Source organism: Triticum aestivum, chromosome 6D (genome assembly GCF_018294505.1).
Source record: "Triticum aestivum cultivar Chinese Spring chromosome 6D, IWGSC CS RefSeq v2.1, whole genome shotgun sequence".
Lineage (NCBI taxonomy): Eukaryota > Viridiplantae > Streptophyta > Magnoliopsida > Poales > Poaceae > Triticum > Triticum aestivum.
In genome coordinates, this window is record NC_057811.1 from 308508486 (window position 1) to 308514539 (window position 6054).

Consider the following 6054-nt stretch of genomic DNA (forward strand, 5'->3'; position numbering starts at 1 on the left):
TGCGCTTATTAAGTATTATATTGATGGGTTGCATTTTACCATTACATATGATGATTTTGATAGATATAATATGCATGTGCTTGGTGCTCCTAATTGCAATTATTATGTGAGAGGAACCACATCTCTACCTTTCTATGTTTTCAATACGATGAAATTGCAAGAAATTGTCTATGCTATGTATCAGCCTTTATTATGTGTGAATGAATTGTTCTTTTATGACATGCCGATGCAAAGGAAGAGAGTTAGACTTCATTGTTGCATGATACATGTTGCTTTGTGCTCAATGCTAAAATACAAATCATTGTTAATTAAAATTGACTTTGATATACCTTGGGATCCGGGTGGATCAATTACTTGAGCACTTTATGCCTAGCTTAATGGATTTAAAGAAAGCGCTGCCAAGGAGGCAACCCGTAAGTCTTAGAGAGTCATTCTATTCTGTTGTGTGCTTTCAAAAAGTTAAAAAACAAAAAATATATAGGGGAACATGAAACTTTTCAAAAAGGAAAGTGAAAGTAAGAAAGACGAGCACCGTTGAGCGGGGGAGCTCCTTGAACTTTATCATGCCCCTGGAAACTTTGCATATCTTGAACTACAGAAAAAAATTCAACAAAAATAATTATCCCCTTGTATAAATCCATTGTACTAGCAAGATGCCCGTGCTACGCTACGGATCAAATAAGATTAGGTGAATTTAAGTTATAGTCAGGAACCAATATATTAGCACACATACTATAGCTTGAGCACACTTATATATGGTTTCATGACAAACAATTGGTTAACTAAATGCTTTGCAAAATATGCACAGGAAAAATGAATTTGGATACAATGCCACCATAAAGAGAAGCAATATCCCAAACATAACCCGCACAGCTAGTTCCACTTAATTAGTTACATACCTTAGGCGTCTATGAGGCCATGGAATCATTTGTCAAGCATAGTATAGTCTTCTTTTAGTTGTTTGCTCAAAACATATGTGCCAACAATATTAGTTCTGTGGTTTTTTGCTTTCATCCAACTGCTAGGACATCATACATAAATGTCTGATATATTCTGACAAAAGGAAGAAAACTGAGCCTGTGGAGGGTCTGTAGTATATATTTACATAAAAGGAAGAAAACAATGAACAACACTTGCAATACATCTTGTACCGAGCAAAGAAACAAAATGTACTATAATAGATGCTTTGAAATCAGGTGTATACAGAACAGATACATACACAAGATTAGTACCGGACCTCTTGTAACTCCAGGTGGTATGCAACAGAGACAATCCTAAATAACATACAACTATGCAATTGTGGCGTTGTTCAGCAAGAAGACAGCTTGTCTTCTATTGGCAGCTGGGCACCACCCAAACAGACAAGAATTACAAAGACAATCCCTTCAGTCAGAGCAACAGAAAATTGTTCATGAACATACAGCAGTATTTCTCTGCAGAGACATATACTGAGAGAAATTAGTGTGATTTCTTTCAAATAAACTAACACAAGAATAGACGCAATGGCCTCACCTTGCTCGTCGGTGACCCCTCTGCGAAGCTGCCTTCTATATTCTGAAATCCGCAGAAAAAAATCAAAATCAGAGACATGTTAGAACGAGATTATCTCGCGAAATATGCACCTAATCGCCGGCAGCTAAGATGGCACCGATAGAGAAAGGGACCTCATTCCCTTTATTGGCAATTTCAGGTCTAGCTCTTTACTTAGCCAAGGTGCATCTCGTCTTCTCTTTCATTACCATTCTCATTATCTACTCATTCTCTTTCATTATCCTAATGTCTGCTTCTTCTTCTCTTCCATTATCTTCCTCATGTTTTATTTCCTGTTCTTCAGGTTCAGAGTTCACACATCCTCTTGATAACTGAATCATCATCTTCTTTTTTATCATCCTACAGAATTATTATGTAATTAAGTACTTGCAGGTTTCAGAACTTACACGAATCTATACCATAGTCCGCACTCAGGAAACATTTAATTTTTTACATGCTGCCATTATTAAGGGATTTTACTAAATGCACATGTCATTATAACAGTAGTATACAGTAGCACAATGCACTGAAATAAGGGGCACAGAGACAAAAAGAATTGTTAGCCTCAGCCCTCAGGCTGTCAAGCATGACTATAAGTGGGTAATAGAAACTATAAGAAGGATACACGCATACAGATGTGTTGTGGAATTTACATGACAGCATAAGGGGCACATATAGATCCATCCCAGGAATTTCTTCTTCTATTTACTTCATCCCCTAAAACAAAGCAGTATAAACAAAGTACTGAATTTCCCAAATGAACAACACCAGTAACTTGCTTCTCTCTATCTCTTCTCCTAAATCGATTTAGACAAAGAAAGAATAACTGGATAATATTCAGATAGAAACATTCCTTCCTTATCTAAGCCACATATACATAATGCAGAACCAATGTGTGTTAGAGGGTGAAGATGGAGAAAGCTCACCGACTGGCGACTGATATCACCAGAAGGAGGACCTCCTATGGTGTATGGGGCTTACATCTAATATATCAAGATCAAAGTCTTCTCACGGTTGTCGGCTACGTGTCTAAGTAGCGGATGCCACTGCATAGCCACCAGACACCTGCCGCTGCAGCACCGATCTCTTTTCACCATGTTCACGAGTACGTACCAGCAGCATACATATCTTCATATCATAAAGCGAGTACCTGTAGCAACAGTCGTAATCATTAAGCAAATACCAACATTAACAAAACCAGTAGCACCATGAACAAAATCGTAGCAGCCCTACTGCTGCTTTCCTCTATGATCTCTTTATATATGCTCAAATAGTGGTATATCAGGGCAGAGCAACAAAATTAACAACATTAGAGCAACCTTGACGCACTCACCAGCCAGCCAGCGCCCATCCCACCGTTCACACCCTCCTTCCACCGTTCCACGCAACTACTCCCCAACGTCCACGCCTTCTACCTGAACGTCTTCTTCCTCTGCCCCCAAGAACTCCCGCTCAGCGTCCCGCCCAGCTCAAGCTCCACCGCGTGCAGGGGGAGAGAGGAAAAGGGAGGAGAAGGGGGAGCTCCTGCACGCCGCCCTAGCATTCAAGCGCACGCGCACACGCATATAGCACGCGCGCCATCGATCCAATGACACCGTCTCGCACGCGTTGGCATGGGGAATTGGGGGGCGTCAGTGCCATCGTGGGCGGCGGGTCGTTGACCATGGCGGAGGGGATGGGCTCGATCCGGCCTCTCACGTTGGTGTGCTCATTTGGGTGTCGAGATTGGGACCGTGTTCGGTTGTGGCAGTGGGAGTGTTCCACCGGCGGGGGAGAGGATGGGCTTCGGTGGCCAGAGATAGGGTGGAAGCACGTGAGGCGCTAGAGATCTGTTTCGTGAGAGGAGGAGAAACGTCCAGACTATTCTGTTTTGGCCCTTGGTACAACACGTCTTAGCTCAATCTCAACCTTAGATTCAGGATCGGACGGTGCATATGATCCGAAGGCAGACACACCATCATCACCAACTCGTATTTTTATAGGAGTAGAGATTATAAAAATAGTGTGCCAAGATTTGCCTTTAGGATGATTAGATTGCTTGTTTGGTATGTGCGGTGCAAAAACAAAAACTTTTTCTGTAATGCGTGAATTTAAATTTTTTATTGGGAAGTGTAAAATTCTGAAATTTTTACATAGTACTGCTGTGTAAATTGTTTATTTTGTCCTAATTTTTCAGAAATTTTTTGAGTTATAGAAGTATATCTACCATCTGCATCTTTACAGATTGTCCTGTTTTCACATGTTGTTATAGTTTCATTATTTGCATATGTTTGAAATCTTGTTGAGCCCCCTTTGACTTGGGGACATAGAATTGTGATAGAATACAATGGGTAATGTTTGATTATAATTATACAATAATGTTACAACAATACATGATGGGATTTGATGTTATATGCACTAACCCCGCTAATAAAAAACTTTGGTTAAGTTTTGTGTGGATGAAGTGTTCGAAGATCGAGGAGTATCGATATGAGGACAATAAGGAGGCACAAGAGTTCAAGCTTGGGGATGCCCAAGGCAGCCCAAGTGGATATTCAAGGAGACTCGAGCGTCTAAGCTTGGGGATGCCCCAGAAGGCATCCCATCTTTCTTCAACAAGTATCAATATGTTTCGGGTTTTGTTTTGTTCACATGATATGCGTAAATTCTTGGAGCGTATTTTGTGTTTATTTTTTCCTTTTCTTTTATGCACCATGCTGGTATGAGATAGTCCTTGGTTGATTTATAGAATGCTCTTTGCACTTCACTTATATCTTTTGAGTATGGCTTTATAGAATGCTTCATGTGCATCACTTATATCATCTGAAGTTTGGATGCCTGTTTCTCTACATAGGAAAACTGTTATTTGTAGAATCCTCTTTTGCTTCACGTATATTTATTTGAGCATCATGTTTTATAGAAAGATTTAAACTCTCTTGCTTCACTTATATCTATTTAGAGAGTGATACGTCTCCAACGTATCTATAATTTTTTATTGTTCCATGCTATTATATTATCCATCTTGGATGTTTTTATGCATTAATATGCTATTTTATATCATTTTTTGGGACTAACCTATTAACCTAGTGCCCAGTGCCAGTTGTTGTTTTTTCCTTGTTTTTGTCTTTTATAGAAAATCAATAACAAATAGAGTCCAGATGGAACGAAACTTTTTGAGGATTTTTCTTGGGCCAGAAGACAACCACAAAGCTTCGGGAGGAGGCCAGAGGAGCCACGAGAGGGCCACAAGCCCTAGAGGCGCGCCCTAGGGGGAGGGGGCGCCCCCAGGCTTGTGGGCGACTCGGGACTCCCCTAACCCTAATTCCAGCTCTATAAATACCCAAATATTCTCTGTATACCAGAGGACACACCAAAAATACCTTTTCACCGCTGTAAGCTTCTGTTCTCGTGAGATACCATCTTGGGGCCTTTTTTGGTAATCTGTCGAAGGGGAATTCGATCATGGAGGGCCTCTACACCAACCTTGCTGCCCTTCCAATGATGTGTGAGTAGTTTACCACGGACCTAAGGGTCCATAGCTAGTAGCTAGATGACTTCTTCTCTCTCTTTGATCTTCAATACAATGTTCTCTTCGATTTTCTTGGAGATCTATTCGATGTAATCTTCTTTTGCTGTGTGTTTGTTGAGATCCGATGAATTGTGGATTTATGATCAGATTATCTATGAATATTATTTGAGTCTTCTCTGAACTCTTTTATGCATATTAGATAGCTGTTTATTTCCTCCGATCTATAGATTTGGTTTGGCCAACTAGATTTCTTGCAATGGGAGAGGTGCTTTCTTTTGGGTTCAATCTTGCGATGTCCTCACCCAGTGACAGAAGGCGTAGCGAGGCACGTATTGTATTGTTGCCATTAAGGATAAAAATATGGGGGGTTTTACCATATTGTTTGTATCTATCCCTCTACATCATGTCATCTTGCTTAAGCCGTTACTCCGTTCTTGTTAACTTAATACACTAGATGCATGCTGGATAGCGGTCGATGTGTGCAGTAATAGTAGTAGATGCAGGCAGGAGCTGGTCTACTTGTCATGGATGTGATGCCTATATTCATGATCATTGCCTTAGATTTTGTCATAACTATGCGTTTTTCTATCAATTGCTCAACAGTAATTTGTTTACCCACCGTATGGTTTCTTCAAGAGAGAAGCCTCTAGTGAAACCTATGGCCCCCGAGTCTATTTTTATTATATTGTTTTCAGATCTATAAAACCAAAAACCCAAAGATACCTTGCTTCAATTTATTTACTTTTATTTAGTTTTGCACTTTTATTTATTTTTAATACCTATCTCTATCAGATCTCGTCCTTGCAAGTAACCGTGAAGGGATTGACAACCCCTTTATCGTGTTGGATGCAAGTATTTGTTTGTTTGTGCAGGTGCTGTCATTGGAGACTTGTGTGTTCCTCCTACTGGATTGATACCTTGCTTCATCACCCTTTCCTCTTCAAGGAAAAAACCAACGCAAGCTCAAGAAGTAGCAGGAAGAATTTTTTGCGCCGTTGCCGGGGAGGTTCTACATC

General features: G+C 40.3%; 1 long non-coding RNA gene across 3 annotated transcripts; it reads right to left on the bottom strand.

The window, feature by feature from the left end:
* Window positions 1-287: 287 nt before the first annotated feature.
* Window positions 288-3367, bottom strand: LOC123144795 (uncharacterized). 3 transcript variants are annotated; one of them, XR_006471928.1, is made up of 4 exons: window positions 2864-3367; window positions 1513-2680; window positions 900-1433; window positions 288-592 (listed from the first exon to the last, which is right to left on the bottom strand). It is a non-coding gene; the product is annotated as an uncharacterized lncRNA (long non-coding RNA). The 3 variants fall into 3 exon arrangements; XR_006471930.1 differs by lacking the exon at window positions 288-592 and having other exon boundaries at window positions 978-1433; window positions 1513-1890; window positions 2184-2680; XR_006471929.1 differs by lacking the exon at window positions 288-592 and having other exon boundaries at window positions 978-1448.
* Window positions 3368-6054: the final 2687 nt, after the last annotated feature.